The 20,410-nt window shown below is 44.2% G+C and overlaps 1 protein-coding gene across 1 annotated transcript in view; it reads right to left on the reverse strand.

Moving 5' to 3' along the window:
- The window catches only part of MED7 (mediator complex subunit 7), a 315,410-nt gene that overhangs the window by 262,335 nt on the left and 32,665 nt on the right, over window positions 1-20,410 (reverse strand). The gene's annotated exons all lie outside the window — the stretch shown is intronic.

A 20,410-nucleotide genomic window follows, 5' to 3' on the forward strand; every position in this document is an offset into this window, starting at 1 on the left:
AAGGAAGGATGCCTGCTTTCACCACTTCTATCCAACATAGTACTAGAACTGCTGGCCAGAGCAACTAGGCAATAAAAAGAAATTAAAAGTATCCAAATTGGAAAGGAAGACAAAAATTATCTCTGTTGACAGATTATATAATATGTAGAAAACCCTAAAGATTTCACAAAATTTAGAATAATCCAACTCAAAGTAGGATACAAAGACAACGCATAAAAAGAGTTGCATTTCTACATACTAACAAAAAGACCATTGGAAAAGGAAATTAAGAAAATAACTTCCTTTCTAATAGCACCAAAAAGAATAAAATACTCAGGAATTAATCAAGGAGGTAAAAGACATACAATGAAAACTGTAAAACATTGTTGAAATACATTAAGTAACACCCAAATAAATGGAAAGACGGCCCATGTTAATGAATTAGAAGACTTAACATTATTAAGATGACAATGAGGAAAGAACAGTTTTTTCAACAAATGGTGCTGGGAAACTGGATGTCCACATGCAAAAGGATGAAGCTGGACCCTTATCTAACACCATATACTAAAAATTAACTCAAAAATTGATTGAAGACCTAAATATAGTAGCTAAAACTACAAAACTCTTAGGGAAAAAAAAAACAGGGAAAGGCTTCATGACATTGGATTTGGCAACAATTTCTTGGATATGAGACCAAAGGCACAAACAACAAAAGAAAAAGATAGATAAATTGGATTTCATGAAAAGTAAAAGTTCCTGTGCATCAAAGACACTGTTAACAGGGTGAAAAGGCCACCTATGGAAAGAAAATATTTACAAATCACATATCTGATAAGAGATTAATATCCAGAATATACAGAGAGCTCATAAGATTGAATAACAATCCAATTCAAAAACATGCAAAGGTTTTGAACGGATACTTCTCAAAAGAAACTACACAAATGACCAATAAGCACATGAAAACATGCCCTACACCACTAATCATGAGGGAAATGAAAATCACAACCACAATGAGATATCACCTCACACCCATTAGGAAGGCTATTATCAAAAAAACAGAAAATAAATGTTGGTGAAGACGAGGAGAAATCATAACCCTCGTGCACTGTTGGTGGGAATGTAAAATGGTACAACTGCTATGAAAAATAGTACGGCAGTTCCTCAAGAAATTAAACACAGGATTATCATGTGATCCAGCAATTCCAGTCTTGGTATATCCCCAAAAAGATTGACAACAGGGACTCTAATGGATATTTGTATACCCACGTTCACAAACAGCATTTATTCGCAATAGCCAAAAGGTGTAAGCAACCCAAGCATCCATTGATGGGTGAATGGATAAAGAAAATATGTTTATCCATTATACATGCAATTGTTTATACATGCAATGGAATTTAGCCACAAAAGGGAAGGAAATTCTGACATGTGCTACAACATGGATGAAACTTGAGGAAGTTATGGTAAGTGAAATAAGCCAGTCACAAAAGGACAAATAGCACATGATTCCACTCATATAAGGTACCTACAAAAGTCAAATTCATAGAGACAGAAAGTAGAATGGTGGTAACCAGGGGCTAGGGGAAGGGAGAGTAGGTAATTAATGGGTACAGCGTTGCAGTTTTGCATGATAAAAGAGTTCCGGACACGGACAATGCTGATATTTTCACAATAGCATCAATGTGCTTAATATCACTAAACTGTATAGTTGGAAGTGGTTAAGGTGGTAAATTTTATATGTATTTTACCACAATTTAAAAAACTGAAAAAAAAAAACATCTATCCTGGCCACAGACCTATGGGAATTCATGGAGTTACAGGAGGAATAAAATGTGCATACAGTGAATTAGCGGGTGAAGGAGAACATTGTGAGTCTAATAATCACTAGCATTTGACCTTTCTCCAGGCCAGGCATCAGAAACAGAGCTATAAACACTTTATTTAAACCTCACAACAATTTGTAGGAGGTAGGCGGTACTGTTTACCTCCATTTTACAGACTCACACAGATGGTAAGGAATGAAACTAGAATTCAAAATCCAGTAAGTGTGGACCCAGGTGCAAGCTCTTAACCACTAAGCATGGAACAATGTGCCGTGTACTGCCTCCATCCTGTGAGATCCCCAGGATTTGGGGAGATCAAAGGAAAGAGAAAGATCTTGCAGCTGGGGTAAGATGGAGGAGACGAGAAAGTCTTATTTCTGAAAAATAAGAATTTAATCATATAGACATGGAGGGAAAAATATGAGCGCGCCAAGATATTGAGGAGAAGTGATTTACCAACAAACAAGTGGCAACCAAGAGGTGGCCCTGACCACTACCAGCTTAGATGAGGTTAAACATGCTCCTGCCCCGAGCCTCACACCTCACCAGGCCCTGATTGTCACAATGGCCCAAAACATATTTTTTTTTTTTTTTTTTTTGAGACAGAGTCTCACTCTGTTGCCTGGGCTAGAGTGCCATGGCGTCAGCCTAGCTCACAGCAACCTCAAACTCCTGGGCTCAAGCAATCATTCTGCCTCAGCCTCCTGAGTAGCTGGGACAACATGCCTGGCTAATTTTTTATTCTATTTTTAGTTGTTTGGCTAATTTCTTTCTATTTATAGTAAAAATGGCATCTCACTCTTGCTCAGGCTGGTCTCGAACTCTCGAACTGAGCTCAACCACTCCTCCCGCCTCAGCCTCCCCGGAGTGCTAGGATTACAGGCGTGCCCAACCGCGCCCAGCCAAAACAGATTAATTAAAGAACATTGGGCATCTTTTGTCCCTCACCATCTGATGCTCAGTGCTGGCTTCATGCAACCTGTAATCTTAAACATCTGCTCCGTGATTGATACTACACTGTTCAGGCCCCAGTGGAACCTTTTCCCTTATCTCTTGTGTGAGGAAAAGCCTTGAAACAAAAGGCTACCATGTCCAAAGCACAGTGAAGTTTTGTGGATTGTGCTGCCACTGATACAACAGCTAAACACTACTTGGAACTGTGGAGAAATCTGAGCTGTGTACGTAAAAGACAAAGCAATCATGTATAGGAGAACTGGATACAAACCACCTTTCAACTTTAAGCATTTACATAAAAAATTGTCAGGGCAAGCCTTTGAAAAATGGCACTAACTTTTAGCTGAAAATTTAGGAGCATTTTTTTCTGGCACGTACGGCAGAATATGTGGTTCGAATCTGTTACTAGGAGACATGGTGCCTCAAATGATGTCAATTTTTGGAACAAGAAAGATTAACTACAATATTTTCTGTATCTGCTCAAAGACAGAACATTTGATAAAACATACCAGATTTTACATTAAAACCACTTTCAGATGCTCAATGGACTGCTGACAAAATGCTGTTAAAGTAATAACATTTAATTTGGACAAGGTAAAAGATGCACTAAAAGTTAAATAAAATAACAGAAGATCCTCAAATAAACAACAAATTGTGATCTTGGGAGAAAATAAAATTAATTGGAATTAGCACTAACATAGTTATTGGTATAAAATATTTCTTACTATCATTAATATTAAAAAAATCAAAGGCATCTAGGTCTAGTTTACTTTAAAAGGATTAAAAAGTATTTTTACAAATTTTAGAGAAACTGGTTTTCCTAAATGGAAATGCACGTGAAATATAACACAAAAATGGTATTCTAGTGAAATATATGGAAATTAAAAAAACAAAAACAAAAATGTTTTGCATGATGATGGAGAGAAAATTCACATATAAGTGAAGACAAATTAACTTTTTTATAAGCTACGTTTTGGCTGTTACAGGTCAAGGTATAGTCTGGAGTGAAGGTGGTCAGAACGAGTTGAGGCATATATTGCTTTTAGGGAGGTTTTCTTATAACATTCCAGAATAGAAAAATTTGAAAGAACAATTCAAGAAATGACGTATGATCTAGATATTGCTTTAAGTGACCGGGAAAACCGTAATGAAACAACACATAACAAAACCAATTTTTTTCTCATCAATGTCATAACAAAAGGACATTGAACAAAATGATAACATTTAAGGACCTGCCGCACGTCGTTTGGCTTAAAGTTTCAGTTTCCAAGAATCCATTAACGACATTATGTGAAGATTTACTGTGCATGTGGCTTGTAATCTTACAGTGCTATGTAAAAATGTGTGGTTCTTTTCTAAACCTAAATTATACTTTAAAACTCTTATTGACAATTCCAGGTGCTACTCCTTATCAGAACCGTTCCTCCAAGTCGAAATTAAAAAAACTCTTAGAAGTTACCGGTACTATGACTTAAGAAAGCATGTCTGATTTGGCATTACTGACACTAGAATACAAACTATACAAAAATCTTGATTATAAGAAAAAAAGGTGGTTCAAATGATGGTAAGAAAAATAAAACGTAAAGAAAAAATGCAAAGCATATGAATTACCTATGTCTTTAATTTATTCATCCAAACCTCATATCGGCCCAACACTGAGAAATACACAATGATAACTCAGTCATCTTTTACATTTTTGCCAACTTTCAGGCACATAAAAACCAGGATTTTATGTATACCTTATTTTGTGTGATAATGGTATATTTTGTCAATTCAGGAAGGCAGAGCATGTTTTATAACAGTCTATAGGTGTGATACAGAATTTTTTATTATTTAGAGACATATGGCATGTGGTACTTTTGCTCCAGACCCTGCAAACTTTGGGGGGGCAGCTGGCTCTCAACTTGCATTCAGCGCCCCCAAAGAGAGTAACGGCCCATGATGGGAAAGGGAAAAAGGCATATTTGCTTGTCTCTGCGCACGGAGGAGAGCAGCCAGCCCCCACTTCCCCATATGGTTTGATTTACTCTGATTTTCTGCGACTGGGCTCCCTTCTGCCTGAGCCCCTGGCGAGCCCAGAGCTTCCGGCAGGGTTTCCCTGGGAAAATATGCTGCGAGATGCTATCAGATCAAAAAATATGCAGCCCCTAAACTCCCTCTTTATTAGTCAGAATAAAACCCAGGAACTTCTGCCTTCTGGAGTTTCAGACTCATAGGGAAAGGGGAAATAAATTAAAGAAGCCCTTGGTTGGGGGCTTTTCTAAAATGCTTCCTGTCAAGGAGCCAAGCCCAGGAGTGAGCTGGAAATTGGGAACTGGGCTAGTTGGAGGCTGCAGTGCAGATGGGCTGACTCTAGGCCGGGCAGCCCGGCTTGGGCCCAGCTACTGGTACCATGTTTTCATGTCATTTACTCCTCCCGTCCCTGTTAACACACGGGGATCCAGACTCAGAACTCAATAGAGGTTAAGCACGCACACTGTTAGCACCCCTCTCTGCCCCCCAGACCCTCACACCTGCCCTGCCAGCCAGAAATGTCACCCTCCACCCCATCCCTCAAGTCTCACTTACCGTGCCCCTTCCTCCTGGAAACCCAGGTCCCAGTTGCTCTGTGGAATATTCTCCAAGCATCTGTCCTTGACCTTCTTGCCCTTTTCCAAAATTATAATTCAATGTTCATCTGTGTGACCATTTAATAAACATAGTTCGAGAGTATAGGGACCGCCTCCGTCTTGCTCACCATCACAGTGCTCGTGCCTGTCACAGCAGGTCACACCACCAATGTTTCGTATGTGTCTGCTGAACGAATCCATTTCCCCCAGCCCCGTCCTCGCCCCTCGAGAAAAAGCTTGCCAAGTAATTGGCGTCAACGATTTAACCTGCCTTAAAACAGCAGCTGGCATGAAAGAGAAGAGCCTATAGGGCTAATTGGTACCAGCTGTAAGCGTTACAGCCACACAACCGAGGGCTGGAGAAAACAGGACTGTGGAGGTCAAGGCAGGGGGACAGGGACAGACACTAGAAAGGAGCAGAGTCAGGGCTGAGCGGGAGGTTTGGTGGTGTTAATATTCTTCCTCTTGGGACCCTTCTCAGCCAAGCATGCAGGCAGGAGAGAACAACTGGTTAAGAGCAGGGTTGTTGAAAACCCAGCTCTGCCAGGAATTGGCAATTAATCTCTCTGAGCATCAGGTTCCTTATCGATAAAATAATAACACAACAGTGATGATATCTGCTTCTTGGGTTGTCGCAAGGAATAAATGATAGCATGCATGAATCAGCCTGGTACGGTGCCCGTCACACCGTCAGTGATCGATAACTCGGACTGACTTAGAGAAGAGAGTTCAGCCAGCTGAAGTCACTCAGTTTGTTTCTCTGCAGCCTTGGGCCGTCTCCTTCTCTCCAACCTGGGTTTCCACTCAGGATTCCTCAGGTCAAAGTGTATCTTGGAAGATCTCACCCCTACCCCCCATTCACTCCAAAGCCATTTCCAAGAGATTCAGGAGCATGATTAGGAGCTTAGATTAGGAAGAAACTACTTGGAAGAGATCATGGCAGGAAGCCAGGAGGTCAGAAAGGGTCATTCCCGAGACCAGAGGGGAGCAGGCCTATTTCCCAGTCCCAGTCCCTCCTTGGCAGGTTCTCTAGCTCTCGAGAAGAACCCAGAGTTCATTCTCAGGACCTGGAGCCTGAGGCAAGGGGTCCCTGGACTGGTCTTCTATGTGTGCACCCCAATCACCCCACAGAGGGAAAGAGAGCCCATGCAGGAGGGCTTCACTGCCTGGGGCAGGTTGGTTAAGAAAATTGAACTCTCCTGTGACTTAATGCAGCGGTCCCCAGCCTTTTTGGCACCAGGGACCAATTTCATGGAAGACAGTTTTTCCATGGACCAGTGGGGAGAGGGGTATGGTTTCAGGATGATTCTAGTGCGTTACATTTATTGTGCCGTCAAACCTCTCTGCTAATGATAATCAGTATTTGCAGCTGCTCCCCAGCCCTAGTATCACTGCCTCCGCTCCACCTCAGATCATCAGGCATTACATTCTCATAAGGCGCATGCAAACTAGATCCCGCACATGCGCAGTTTACAGTAGGGTTCTCGCTCCTATGACAGCCTAATGCTGCAGCTGATCTGACAGGAGGCGGAGCTTATGCGGTGATGTGAGCCATGGGGAGCGGCTGTAAATACAGATGAAGCTCTGCTTGCTGGCCCTCTGCTCACCTCCTGCTTTGCAACACAGTTCCTAATAGGTCACAGACTGGTACTAGTCTGTGGCCCAGGGCTTAAGGACTGCAGACTTAAGGTGTCTGTAAAACCTCAGCTCTGGCCCAGCCTCCCCACAATTCCTCTTCTCCAAAGAGAAGTATGTACAGGCAGAGAGAAGACACAGCCCTGGGAATTCTGACCTGCATCGAGTCCTAGCTCTTCTTCCTTAACCCTCATTTTTCTCCCTCTTTAAAATGAGCACAGTACCCCAGATGATCTCTAAGGACTCTTCCTGCCCTGGCAGTCTGAGATCTCCCAAACTAGGACCATGGACTGACCCTCAGCCTGCCCTGGGGGAGACAGCAAGGGAAGGGGAAAGCACTAACCTTGGGGGGAGTCCAGGGACAAGCTTCACTCCGCAATAGCAGGCACACATATATGTGCTTTGCTTTTCTTCTTCCGAGAGAGTGGTTCATAGATAGCCTCAGTTTCTCAAACAAGTTAATGACTTCTGCTCACAAGTGGCAACGTTTAAAGCATATATTTGCAATGTTTAGGAAGATCTGGGGACACAAGCACTCTCCTCCTTGGAACAGAGAATGCAGCCCTGTTTGCAATTGCTGCCATAACAAATGACCACAACTTAGTGGCTTAGAGCAACACAAACTTATTCTATAATTATGGACATCAAAAGACATCAGTCTTCTAACTTAGTCACCAGGCTGAAATCCAGGTGGTGGCAAAGCTGGTTCTTTCTAGAGGCTTCGGGAAACAATTCATGCCTTGCTGCTTCTTGCTTAGAAGCAAGAGGCTGCTGGCTCGTGGCCCCATCACATTGGCCTCTGCTTCCAAACGAACACAGCCTTCTCCTCTGCCTCTGGTCCTCCTGCCTGCCTCCTATGACCCAGGTGGTCACACTGGGCCCACTGGAAAATCCAGGCTACTGTCCCTGCCTCAAGATTCTTAATCACATCCACAAAGTCCCTTTTCTGATGTAAGGTGACATATTCATAGGTTCCAGGGACTAACATACAGGAAGAGGGGTGTGTGCTAATATTCAGCCTACCACAAGCCACTGGGGAGGAATCAACATTTTAAATAGTCACATGCTTTAATCCGACAATTCCACTTCCAGAATTTATCCTACAGGTGTAACTGTAGACATGTATGAAGAGGCATGCTCAGGGACGTCCACCACAGCAGAGTTTATAATACTTAAACCTAAAAACAACCTGGCCTTCTGATAATCAGTAGAAATGTAATTAAATGAGGAACATTCATACATTAGAATTTTCTAAAAAGATATGGTATTCCAAAAATAATGAAGTATATTCATATGTCTAATATGAAAAAGTCTCCAAATTACATTGCAAAGTGGGAAGCAACTTGAAACATAATCTGTATAAAGTGATTCCATTTTAAAAAAGAATATAAGAATATACACTTCTGTGGGTATACGTCTGTAATTTCTGGATGGATACCCAAGAATCTGTTAATGGTTGATAGAGTACCTCTTGGGTGTAGGGTAGACTGAGTACTTTTCTCAATCCTTTATTTTATGCCCTTCTGAACTGCAATTTATTTTTTAACCAAGCACGTATATGATTTGCAATTTTAAAAACATATGATCTGATATCTATCTTTTTCAGCAAGAGAAGGGTGACACAGTTCTGACTATAACTTCAGCCCTCCATGTCCCCTCCCCCTCCCGCCCCATCCTCCTCCTGCCTCCAATTCCCTCCTGCCCGGGGAGCTAAGAAAAGAGGAAGGTTAGTATACAAGTGTAGAGCTCTGGTGAGAGACAGGCCTGGGTTTCCATCTCAGGGCTACCACTGACCAGTTTTGTGGTCTTGCGCAAGACTCCTAACCCCAGCGAACCTCATTGTGAAGTGGTGATACTATTACCTACCTCGTAGAGTCTGTGCGAGGATTAAAATTATATATATTAAGCCCTAGCACAGTGCTTAGCACTCAAGCACTTGGAGTTACTAATAACACAGAGTGTCCACTTAGAGAAGGTGGTGGGATCCAGACAGTCTGTACTTCAGTTCAATAAACAACGTGTCTGGAGTGTCTTGGTAGCTTGTGTCATTAGCATTGAGGGGGGTACCAGGGTTAATGACAGCAAGGCTGGGCTTCCAAGGAGCCCCTGCGTGGTGGCAGACACAGTCACATAAACAGTTACCATACAAAGCGATAAATATAAAAACCCCGGTGTGTATAGGATGGCGGTAATATCGAGAACAATCACGTGTCTTGGTTACAAGCAGGTTGTTATGAAGCCCTCAAAAAAGTCTTGTCAAAATTTCTTTATGCCAGTCTGAGGGCTAGAAATGTTCTCTATCTTTTCTGGATGGTAGTTATGAGGGTGTCTACATATATAAAAATGCATGGATCTTGATGCTTCACATGGGTTTACTATTCTCTGTGAAGTTCTGCCTTAAAAAAAAAGGTACATTCAAAAAATATGGAATTTTTTCCCCTTTGGTCAAAAGCCAAGGGCTATTAACTCAAGAGTCCCCCTGAAATTCAGTGCAAAGTTGTGTGTGCATCTTTATGGGGCAAGTGTTGACCATTTTTTGTCAGATTCTTAAAGGGATCTGGGGCCACTAAAAAGTTAAAAATTACCAGCTGAGGCCATTCCCTAAAATGGGGAACACTGATTCCTGGTTCTGCTGGGTTTGACCAAAGGTCAGACCACTCTATCACACCAGGTTTTCTGGGTATGTAGGCCTTGAGATAAAGAGGCACAAACATATGAACCGGCTGGTTGCAGAACAACCACATTTTTCTTTGGGGAGCAAAATGCAGATAATTATCACCAGTTGACCTTTAGTGCAATTTAAAAAAAGGCGTGGCTCTTCATTGGCCCAGCGCCTTGGTCTGCAGCCAATCCCAAGACGGGCAGCAGTGCCCCACCCTAGTGGGCGGAGCTCTGTTCCTCCTCCACCCCCTCCCTGCATCCCCTCCCCCATTTGGGGGACCCGTCTAGGGGGAGGGTCCTGATGGTACAGGGGCAGCTTAGCCCCCTTGCCTCACTCGACAAGCTGGGAAGAAAGCTTAACCCGCGCTCTGGATTCCTTTGGGGTCCCTCATCCAGGCCTGGCTCTCAAACCAGAATTTCCAGTGTGACTGTGTTGGCAGAAAGCTAAAGAGCAGCAAAGAGCTTGGGCCTCTCCCTGCTGTGGATCTGCCCACGGGGGAAGGGCAAGTCGCCAGGTCTTCAGTCTCTGTCCTTGGAGGGAGGCAGGTAGGAAGGAGGCATCTCAGAGAGTGGAGGCCAGAAATTAGAGTGGAAGACCCAGTGAAGGGAATCCGGAAGCTGAAACCCTAACCTCGTCTCTTGGGTTTATATGGATGGATAGCAGTCCCTGTGCTATATGAATATTTTGAATAAAAGAACAACCTCTGAAGTCAGGCTCTGCCACTTTGCAGCTGTGTGGTCTCAGACAAATTGCTTACCCTCTCTGTGTGTTAGGACGCCCCTGTGTACTGCAGGCATAACCGTAGCAACTGCCCCAAAGTCTTTAGAATGACTTTTAAACGGGTCCCTGCCTAGCCCTTTGATTTTTTTTTCAAATTGAGTTATAATCCACTTACCATAAAGTTTATCCTTGTAAAGTGTACAATTCAGTGATTGTTAGTATACGCACAGTTATTCAGCAATCACTAATTCCAGAAAATTTTTATCACCCTAAAAAGAAACTCCATACTCATTAGCAGTCACTCTCCATTCTCAACTCCCCTCACCCCCTGAAAGCCATAATCTACATTTTTGTCTTCACTGATATTCCTATTCTGGACATTTCAGATAAATGGAATCATATCGTACGTGGCATTCTGTGTCTGGTTTCTTTCGGTCAGTATAGCATTTTCAAGGCTCATGCATGTCGTAGCACGTATCAGTACTTCGCTGCTTCATATTGGTGAATAATATTTCATTGTATGAATGTACCATATTTTATTCATTTGTCAGTAGACACTTGAGGTGTTTCCATTTTTGGCTATCATGCAAGATGCTGCTATGAGCATTCATGTACAAGTTTTTGTGTGGAATCGGTTTTCATTCTCTTGGGTATATAGTAGGAGGGGGTGGTTTTACCTTGTGCCATTCTCTCCTGCTCCTCATGAGGCCCTTCCTTCTGTTCCTTGAGCAAAGCATGCTTCCTCTCACCTCAGGACCTTTGCACTAGCTATTCCCTTTGTCTAGAAGGATAGTCCCTTGGAATTTTTAATATATTTTACTGCCTGTCAATCAGATCTCGGCAAGGCCTTCCCAGACCATTTTATCATTCATTCTCTGCCCCTTACCCTATTTTCTTTTCTTTCTTTCTTTCTATCTATCTGTCTGTCTGTCTATCTATCTATCTATCTTTCCATTACTCTACTCTGATCTATATTTTATTTCTTTGCTGATTTATAGCATATCCACCCCCTTCTAGAATTAAGCCCCATGAGAACAGGGACCTTGTCTGCTAGCTATGACATTAGCTACCCTTGGTTGCTAGAACAGTGCCTGACATGCATTAAGCAATTATTAGAACATTGGTTATCATTATTTTGTGCCTCACAGCAAACTTAGGAAGTAGCTACCATTATTATCCGCGGGTTACAAATGAGACTCAGAGGAGTTAAGTGACATGGCCAAAAGCATGCAATTAGAAAGTGCCGTAGCCTCAGTTTGAGGCCAGGACTGCTTGGCCGGTGCTCCTTGGATGATGCTATACTGCTTATTCCAGCTCCTCCTCCTTCCAGACCTGTCTGTTCTTGCAAATCGACAATTCCAGCAAAGATTCCTCTAAGCTGAGCTAAGAGACAGGGAGAAGAGGCAGAAATGTGGAAATTTTCCAACCTGGCAGCACCAAGAGGCCTGATCCTGGGGCAGGGGTGTGAGGGGTACAGCACTCACCTTCTGGAAGCTTCGGCTAGAGAACAGGCCTCCCCTGAGCTGCCAGCCAATCCCTGGGCTCCTTCCAGCAGGCCCTCGTGAGCCCCGGCAGGCAGCAGACTCGCTGCCAGGGCCACGGATACTCAGCTGGACCTCGTCTTATGCAAAACTCCACCAGGCATAGTGATCGTTAACTTCTTACTTGGTACCTGCTGTTGTTCTAGACACTGTTCACATATTAACTCGCTGGATCCTCAGATTAGCCTCATCAGGCGTGTACCATATTGTCCCCATATCACTGATGAGGAAGGGTGGTTAAAGCCAACTGCTCAGGGCACAGGGCTAGAGATGGCGGAGGCAAGATACAAACTCAGGTTGTTTGACTCAAGGTTCCCTCTTTTAACCGCTATTCTACCCTGTATCTCAGCAGTGAATTTGAGAATAAGACTTCATTTACAGAAGGATTCACCACGGGCTAGCTATGTGACCTAAAGCCCTAAGCCTAAGCTCTCTGGCCCTTAATAAGCTTATGTGCATACATGGAAAAGAATCAGGCCTGTAATCCTAGCGCTCTGGGAGGCCGAGGTGGGCGGGTTGCCCGAGGTCAGGAGTTCGAAACCAGCCTGAGCAAGAGCCAGACCCCGTCTCTACTAAAAATAGAAAGAAATTAATTGGCCAACTAATATATATAGAAAAAATTAGCCGGGCATGGTGGCGCATGCCTGTAGTCCCAGCTACTCGGGAGGTTGAGGCAGCAGGATTGCTTGAGCCCAGGAGTTTGAGGTTGCTGTGAGCTAGGCTGATGCCACGGCACTCAGTCTAGCCTGAGCCTGGGCAACAAAGTGAGACCCTGTCTCAAAAAAAAGAATCAGCTTCTCTCCCATGTGTGTTCTTTAGAAGACAATGTTAATATGTATTATGGGGGGATTCCATGGTCAATGGGATTTGGAACACTATGGGTTAAACTAAATTAGACAGGATCTTTTAGAGCAGGACTTCTCAGTGCCTTTAATATGCTAATGTACAATGGGTATATCCAAGAGAGGGGTTGAGGGTATAGCATTTCCCAAACTTTAATGAACGAAGAACAATGTGGAGTGGTATTCCATGGAACACAGATTGAGAAACACTCATTTAAACAGACTGTTTGCAGGAAAAAGTTCATTTTTCCTGCAATCAGACCGGATTCTCTTCCTTTTTGCTATTTTCACAGGCTGAGAAGAGAGGAACTATAAACACTTAATCAACTCCTTCAGGCCTATAGGAGACCATTGGTACATTTAGCATGGAAATGAAGAAAGGGAACTCATTTGTTGAGCACCTACTGTATACCAGCTCTGTGATTATGGCTTAGATTGTTTTTTATGATTCTCAAAACAGCCCTTTGAAGCAGGTTTTATTTTGAGAAGGTGGTATGATGTTGCAGATGAAAACGTTGGCTTTGGAGTCAGATAAACGTGGGTTCACATCTTAGCTCTGCCATTTGGTAGCTATGGCTGTTGGAACTTGGGCAAGCCACCTACCTTCTCTGCACCCCTTCACGAGCATCTCCAAACAGGGAAATCTCCGGCCATTCTTCTGAACACTAAACCAGCTCTGTGGCCACTGCAAACATTACAAGTCCAGGAGGTGACGTGCTCCCCCACTGTCAACCTGGGATCTTCCGAATCCTAGCCCGGGTGGGGGATGCCTCAGTGGCTGCCACAAGGCAGGGAGCAGCAAGGAGACAGCCTAGAGACTGAGGGGCAACGTCCCAGGCTCCAGGCTTGAGTCAACAAAAGAAGCTGCTCTTTACAGAGGTTTGCATGTTGTCTTTCTGTATGGAAAAAAGGTTTGCTATCTACCTCCATCCCACCAAAAAGAAAGAAAAAAGAAAAAAATGTTTTAAAAACCACCACTGATCTAGTCCTTCATTTTCATTGCACATATTGGGGAAACTGAGACCCAGATGGGAAGGAACTGCCTCAGGTCCCCGGTGTGTTAGTGGCAGAATGGGACTAGAATTCACATGTCCTGGTTCTTTGTATACCAGCCTCTCACACATCAGAGTCTGAGTTTATGTTTCCAAAAATCGAAAGGGAAAACAATAGTTTGTTGTTCATTTTCAAGTTGACTTTAGAATCCGTCTTTGCTGTGGCCACACTCACAGTTCACTGTGTTCCTACCCTCCCTGTTCCCACATACCGAATGCTGCAGGTCCAAACAGGCCCAGGGCATGAGGGTCACTACTGTCCCCCTCAATCCCCCACCGCGAGGTTGCTGGCCCAAGGTTGCCAGTGACTCAGAGAAGCAAATAGTGGGAAACACAGAAGACACAGCAGCAGGTGCTTTGAGAACCTGCTCAAATCCCAGATTAGCTATTTATTACCTGTGTGATCTTCAACAAGTCCCTTGACCTTGCAGAATCTCACTGTCATCAGCTGTAAAATTAATATAACTTCATGCACCAGGAGGCTACCGTGAAGTTCATGTACCATGAAGTTATCCTAACATGGGGTTGCTAGAAGAATTAGAGGTTGTGCAAATAAAGAGCCTGCAACATAGAAGTCATGCAAGTAATAGTTCTTAGCAGCATTAATATTTTAAGAGGAGCTGGGTTTTTTCATTTTTTTATTTTTTGAGACAGAGTCTCACTCTGTTGCCCAGGCTAGAGTGCTGTGGCATCAGCCTAGCTCACAGCAACCTCAAACTCCTGGGCCCAAGCGATCCTCCTGCCTCAGCCTCCCAAGTAGCTGGGACTATAGGCATGCGCCATCATGCCCGGCTAATTTTTTTCTATATATTTTTAGTTGGCCAATTAATTTCCTTCTTTTTTTTTTTTAGTAGAGACAGGGTCTCACTCTTGCTCAGGCTGGTTTTAAACTCCTGACCTTGAGTGATCCTCCCGCCTCGGCCTCCCAGAGAGCTGGGATTACAGGTGTGAGCCACCCTCGCCTGGCCCAGGAGCTGGGTTTTGATAAGATCTGAAGTTTATACGCACAACTTAAGTGCATTAGGCTCCCCACACGTCCACATCAAGGCCAAGCAATGCTGCACTTCCACATATATGGGTTGCTGTGAGCTCTGCCCTCTGCAGTAATGTGACAGTCTCCCACCTGTAGGCAGATGTCCCAATGGAAGAATACCAAAGATGGAGTGGGATAAGCATGAGAAGAATGATAAGAAACTGGCTCTAGCCTTAGCCTGCTGGGTGTCATCGTGGCTCCACTATTTAATTGCAGACAAGTTACTTAACCTCCCTGGGCCTCACTATTTTTTATCTCTAAAATAGAAATAATAGCAATTCATAGGCTTGTTGTGAGGATTAAATGGGATAATATGTATGAAAACCTTAGCACATTGGCTCATCTTTAAAAAGTGGCCAAATAACATTAACTCATGATTTAGCCTAAGGTCTGCCCTTTCTGTCCAGAATGAAAGCAAAGAGGGAAATAAAAGTGTTGGATTGGGATTCAAGTGACTTTGAGTGAAGTACTGATCGGGCCACAAATGAGCCAAGTGATGTTGTACACGACCTTGCCTCTCTTTGTGCCTCAGTTTCCCCAACTGCAAACCAAGGGGATTGGATTAGATGAACCCTTCTAGCTCTGACTCTGAAGGAGGGTTGACAAGAAAGTTATATGGCTATATGGCCACCCCCTGTGGTTTCCAGATGGCCCCAGTCTTCCCAGCTACCCTATGTAGAGAGGACCAGGAGGGGACTGGGCACAAAGGCTCTAGCCTCAGCAAACCAGTGCCTTAGCTAAGAGAGCTGCTCTCGGAGTGCACGGCCCCAGCTTCAAGTTCTATCTCTATCACTCTGTGTGACCTTGCCAAAGTCACTCCTCCTCTCTGAGCCTCAGTTCCTTCTTCTGTAGAACAGGATTTAAAAAGGTACCCAGAGTAAGAGATTGTAGAGGGCACATGAGCTAATGTCTGCAAGTGCTTAGCACACAGAAGGAGAACTCAATAATAGAGTGTTGTTTCAATACTCATCATTGATGCCAGGTGCTCATGGCCCCCATTGTTGGGCATGGTGCTCTTCTTAGAGCCTGACCAAGTGTACCTATGTCCATTCCAAGCATTATTTCTGATGTCAACAAAGCTCTTTATGAGGCCAGCAGCCATCCTACAGACGTACCCGGAAAAGGGTGGGCCAACCTCTGCATGCTGACTGTCCAGATTCCATGACTCCCATCAGCCTGAAGGAGGTGACAGCCATTTATCCCTCCCTACCCTGCCCAGAAGACCAGCTCTGCAGGGCCAAAAAGGACTTCAGATGATATCTTGCCCAGTCCTCTTACCCAGGGTAGGATGCAAGGAAGCAAAGTGACCTACCCACCCGAGTCTCACAGAGTGTTACTAGACCTAGGACCATAAGACAGTATGTGTAGTATTGAAAAGAGTATCTGGGTTTGATGCTTAGCTTCCCAACTTGCAGGCTAAGTGTCCTCCAGGGACTTTGGTTTCCTCATGGAAAATGGTGATAATGACAGATCCTGCTTGCCAGAATTGTTGCAAGGATTAAATGAGCACGCATATGACATATAGTAATAATGGCATTAATATTATTCATGTCTCTACTCTCTATTCCCCCTCCGATACTCTTTGACCATACCATACGGGAAAAACCCAATGCATTGATTTTGGGATTTCCTTTCAGTTGGGAAGCTGTGTGGAGTAGTAAAGTTGGTCTGGGGTGCTGGTATGAAAACCCAGCTGGGGCCCTGGCTCTGCCTCTCTGCTGCTTTGTGACCTTCTGCTGATCACTCTCCCCCTCTGGCCCTCAGTTTCTTCTTCTATAACAGCACCGCCCCGTAGAAACATAACGTGACCCACACATGTAATTTAAAATAGTTTAGCAACCACTTTATAGAAAGTAAAATGAATAGGGAAAATTAATAATAATTTTACTTAACCCAATATAGCCAAAATATTAGCATTTCAACATGCACTCAATATTAAAAAATCATTAATGATATATTTTGCATTATTTTTTTTTCTTAGTAAGTCTTTGAAATCTGGGTGATTTTCAACCCAGGGCAATTCTGGCAGTTGTCTGGGGATAGTTTTATCTGCCAAATCCAGGGGGATAAGGGATGGCAGTGTGTGTGTGCTGTTGGCATTTAGGGGGCAGAGGCCAGGGATGTTCCTGAACATTCTACAACACACAGCAAGGTGATCTGCTCCAAAATGTTAACAGAGCCTGTTTTACACTTGCAGCATGTCACCATTCTGATTAGCTGCTTGTCAGATTCTCAGTAGGCACATGAGGCTGGTGACTACCCTATTGGATGGTGCAGCTCTATAACAAAACATTTAGCCATGCACCTAGAAAAGTCAACTTTTTAGGAACTTGAGTTTTGCTACATTTTTTTTTTCTGCTCATCTCTGAGAATTGCGGCTAGGTCACAGTCCCTGGCTGGCTAAAGAGACAGCCCATCTGTCCTGGCTGGGCAGACCCTTCTAAAGGTTCCCGCCCTCCCCAGGGAGACTGAGCCTGGGACAGACAGGGAGCCCTGTTGTTCTTCTCCGGGGAGACAATGCTGTAGGCCCTGCTACCTGCCTGACAGGGCCATTGTGGCCCGAGGAGAAAAGGGCTTTGTCAGGCCAGCAGCCGAGGAGCCTGCGGTTCAATGGGGCCCTTTATGTCTGCGCTGGTGAGATGCTCTGATGCCAGCCCTGGCGAGGCCCTGCCCCCTCCTGGGACAGATGGGGAGCCTGAGGCCCAGGGAGGGTGTCGAAAGCCCTGCAGTGGGTCCCAGCTCCCTCTACCTCCTACCACTGACCTAAAACAAGAACTTCACCAAGCTCTGAAAAGGCTCGTCTCAAAGTACAGGATGGATTCATGATTACCCTTAACCCCAGACAAGGGGGCTTCTGCCCTGGACCCTGAAATTTAGTGGCTCCACAAAGCACAAGCACATACAAAAATAAGTGCATTAAAGAACACGCATGGGCATCTCTGTGTCTCAGGGTCTGGGCTTAATTCTGGCAACTGCAATCCTAAACCTCCTCTCTTGTGATTTAAAAAGTCAGCCACTAAGGGAAGCTACTAGATCTTGTGTTTTCAACACACACATACACACAGTAACTATGTGAGGTGATAGATGTATTCATTAGCTTGATTGTGGTAATCATTTCACAATGTACACCTATATCAAATCCTCACACTGTACATATTAAATACATATAGTTTTTATTTGTCAACCATACCTCAATAAAGCTGGGGGAGGGGGAGGGAATGTCAGACTGGAGGGAAATAGTCCATGTCTCTTTGCCCCGTGTACTTGGAACAAAAGCAATCAAGTATGAATTCAGTGAGAGTTTGAGAGCTGTAGCATGGCCAGTTCAGAGTGGATGCTGTTTTGTAGCACAAGGAAGATTGGAACAGCAGAAATGCTTAGGGAAGAGAACAGGTGAGTTAAATTCTCTTGTCAAATCCTCCCTCTCAGGTAGCATGGGTGGATATATTTTTCCATAACGAAGTATCATTTCCTGTAGGGCTAATCATGCAGTTTCTTGTTGCCCTGTGTTCCAACTCATACTGGTCTTGGAGGTACTCAGCTCCATTTGAACTTGGGCAGCCTAGTCCCCAAAGCTAGGGGCAGGCCTGGGTGCACTTAACGACCCATGGACTTGTGTGTGCTCTGTTGGCAATGACTGCTACTTCCCTTTGTCTTTATTTTTTTTTTCATCTTTTATCTATTTATTTCAGAATATTACAGGGTACAAACATTTTGGTTATATATAATGCCTCTCTGCCTAGCCCAAGCCAAGGCTACAAGCATGCCCTTCCCCTATACAGTGTGCCCTGCCTCCATTAGTTGTGACTTTACCCACCCCCACCCTGTATAGAACTCAGGAAAATTAACAAGAAAAGGTCAAACAGCCCCATCCATAAATGGGCAAAGGACATGAACAGAAACTTTTCAAAAGAAGGCAGAATGATGACCAGCAAACGTATAAAAAAGTGTTCAACATCTCTAATCATTAGGGAAATGCAAATCAAAACCACAATGAGATATCGCCTAACTCCAGTGAGAATGGCATTTATTAAAAAGTGCCCAAACAACAAATGCTGGCGTGGATGTAGAAAGATTGAAACACTCTTACACTGCTGATGGGACTGCAAACTATTGGAAAGCAATATGGAGATACCTCAAAGAGCTAAAAACAGAAATACCATTTGATCTAGCAATGCCACTTCCCTTTCTCTTTAAAGTCTGCCCTACCCACCCCTGCCCCACTCCCCATGGTGGTTCACACCCATGGAAAGGGACATTTGACAGATGAGGAAACTGATCTTTACGGAGAATAAGCAACTTGTTCAAAGTAATTCAGGAAGCTAGGGGAAGCCCCATGCTGGGAGGATCCATCCTTTAAGACCCAGCTAGAAGTGTGAAAGTGGACTTGGGGGACAGAACAGCTGTCTATGCCTGGATCCCCCATTCACCAGCTGTGGGATCTTGGGAGCAAGTATCTCAGAGGATTTCAAAGTATGGTTGTTTCTATTCCTATACAAGATGTTAAAATTAAGAGAAGACGGTGACAAGTATAGGAGAACTCTCTATACTATTTTTGTAACTCTTCTGTGACTCTCAAATTATCTCATAATAAAAATTGTTTAAATACAGTTGTCCCCCATCTGCAAGATGGAGATAGGAAGGCTGCCGGCCTCGCAGCAGGCTTGCCCAGGATAATGCCCAGGGCTTGGTACAGTGTCCCACAGGGAAGACTCAGTGGTTGACTGTTCCTAAAAGCCACCTGCTCCAGGAAGCGGGTCACCAGCACTGTCAGAACCCATCACTGCCCCGCGCCCTCTCTGCCCCAAAGCAAGAGTTTATTTCAGTCTAAAATGCCAGATGGCTCAGAGTGGCCACGACAGCGTGTTTGATCCTGGCTCTTTGAGATCCCAGGCAAGTTACACGATCACTTTGTGCCTCGGTTTCCTTTCTGCAAATAATAAAAGTATGTATCTCATGTGGTTGTCATGAGGATAAAGTGAACTGGAATTTCTCAGTACTTAGAACTCTGGCTGGCCTATAGCAAGCATTGCTTATGTGTTTTTATGGTCCCAGTCAGTGTTCTTCTAACTTGTTTTTTTTCTGTTACCCACAGTGACAAATACACTTTCATCACTACACACACACACCTTTTATAAAATAGTAATCTGGGAAACAATAGTCTCCGAAAACTTGATCTCATTATGTTTCCCCTATTAATACATAAGGTCCTTGGGAGACAGGGACCAGTCCTATTCATTTTGGTCTCTAATCATGTCATTTCTTTCTTTCATTTAATTTACAAGCCCCTATCATCCATTCAACATAAATACATAGCGAGCATGTATTAGGCACCTACTATGTACCTGTTGCCCCCTGGTTCCCGGCACAGATCACCGGGCACTATGTTGAATGAAGGAACCAGGAAGGGAAAGGACCGAGAGGGAGGAAAGGAATGAACCCAGGTGCCCCCTGCCCACCCCTAAGCTGCCACTTCTAGCCCGGCCCGGAAGCTGTCCCCTCTCCCGCCACCCAGGCGCCCAAGAGCTCCGTCCCTGCGGTTGGAGCCGGGTGCCGGGCCAGG

This window comes from Microcebus murinus, chromosome 21 (genome assembly GCF_040939455.1).
Source record: "Microcebus murinus isolate Inina chromosome 21, M.murinus_Inina_mat1.0, whole genome shotgun sequence".
NCBI lineage: Eukaryota > Metazoa > Chordata > Mammalia > Primates > Cheirogaleidae > Microcebus > Microcebus murinus.